Source organism: Triticum dicoccoides, chromosome 3B (assembly GCF_002162155.2).
Source record: "Triticum dicoccoides isolate Atlit2015 ecotype Zavitan chromosome 3B, WEW_v2.0, whole genome shotgun sequence".
Lineage (NCBI taxonomy): Eukaryota > Viridiplantae > Streptophyta > Magnoliopsida > Poales > Poaceae > Triticum > Triticum dicoccoides.
Genome location: NC_041385.1, coordinates 189,030,350 through 189,032,246, shown reverse-complemented (window position 1 = coordinate 189,032,246; position 1,897 = coordinate 189,030,350). Strand labels below are relative to the sequence as shown.

Here is a 1,897-nt window from a genome sequence, read left to right as displayed (position 1 = left end):
CAAATCCAGGCAGAATGAGAATATACACCTCTGGATGACCGAAGAACCAAAAGAGATGCTGGTATAATATTGGGTCTCCCCCTCCTGCAGGATCAAAAAAGGTTGTATTAAAGTTTCGATCGGTTAATGACATTGTAATTGCCCCCGCCAGTGTCGTAAGTGATAATAAAAGTAGGAATGCTGTCACTAGAACGGACCACACAAAAAGTGGTAATCTATGCATAGTCATTCCAGGTCCACGCATGTTGAACATAGTTGTTATAAAATTGATAGAACCTAAAATTTATGAAATACCTAATAGATGAAGACTAAAAATTGCTAAATCAACTGCTCCTCCAGAATGGCTGGTAATACCACTTAAGGGCGGATAGACTGTCCACCCAGTGCCGCTGCCCACTTCTACTAAGGCTGAGCTTAATAGGAGCAAGAGACTTGGTGGCAACAACCAGAATGATATATTATTTAATCGTGGAAATGCCATGCTAGGTGCACCTATCAGAATCGGAACAAACCAATTACCAAATCCACCTATCGTTGCCAGCATAACCATAAAAAAGATCATTAAAAAGCGTGAGCCGTTATTAGAACATTATAAAGTTGATGATTCCCACCAAGAATTTGATTGCCGGGTCGGGCTAATTCCATATGAATCAGTACGGAGAAGCATGTGCCCATCACTCCTGCAATGGCACCGAAGATGAAATAGAGAGTCCCAATATCCTTGTGGTTAGTATAGAAGAGCCATCGAACCATATTTGTCATTTTCAATTTTAGAAATGAAAACTTTCCTTATCAAAGAGGGGCCGGGGGCTGGAAGAGAAAAGAATCAAAATTACTGAGCTACCCCGCTCTTTTTTTTCTAATTCCCTTCTAAGATCCTCCGACTTAAACAAGTCGAGAGCATGCTCGTGCTCAGCTCTTTCGGGACTTGCCTTGCTCTTGGGGATTTCTTCCCGCCGGATCCTCTGTTCCACTTCCAGGCACCTCCTTGTAGAGCTTTCCGCCTCAAGGAGATCCCGGTTGTGGGAAACAGCATTTCGAAAGAAAACGGATCCTCCCTCATTCTCCCGCAGATCTTGATAAGACGCTTGGAGAACAGTGAAAGAATCAGTTGTGTGAATATGGTCTAGATAGGAACGAAGCGCTTCATCGACCAAGTAGGGCTCGATCGGTGGAAAGGCCCTACTCTTTGATAAAGCTCCACAAATTCCTGAATGACATCTTGTCGCATAGAAGAGAGCTTTTCTTCCATTAGGAAGAGCTTAAGCCGCCCAGGTATGTCTTCCAGGGGGGTATTGTGATTAAGCTCGTTGTGAATGAACGTAACCCATCCCAGATCCTGCTCGTAAAGACTCAGATAGAAGTTTAGCCCCACTAAATGAGCTAGAGCCTGGGGGTCTTGAATCTCCGGCGGGAGAGTGATCAGAAAGGAGGTGCCGATGAAGCACGAACTAGAAAGATTGAAAATAGGTATTAGGCATAATAGAAAACGAAAAAGGAATAAAAATATACAAATTAAAAGTAATATCCAATTATATATTAAGGGAAACTTAATACATAAGAAAAAAATAGAAAGTAGTAAAGCGGGTAGTGGAGAAGAGCCATCGAACCATATTTTTCATTTGCTTTTCGTTTTGAAAACTTGAGTTATCAGAGAGGGGCCAGGGGGCTGGAAGAGAAGAACTTGAATACTAAACGCTGGAAGAGAAGAACCTTAATACTAAACCAAGTTTCGGGAACTTCTTGGTGACTTGATTGGTTCCCTTCCCCCAATTTGCAAAGGATGATTCCTGTGAAGGTGATCTCGATCACCATTCTATGATATTTCTGGATGCTTTTGAGAAGCTTTTCCTTTTACCTAATGCTGGCTACCGACAACTTACTTCATGCTACTAAC

General features: G+C 42.3%; 1 pseudogene; it reads right to left on the bottom strand.

Moving 5' to 3' along the window:
• Positions 1-674: 674 nt before the first annotated feature.
• Positions 675-1,622, bottom strand: LOC119279457 (annotated as a pseudogene).
• Positions 1,623-1,897: the final 275 nt, after the last annotated feature.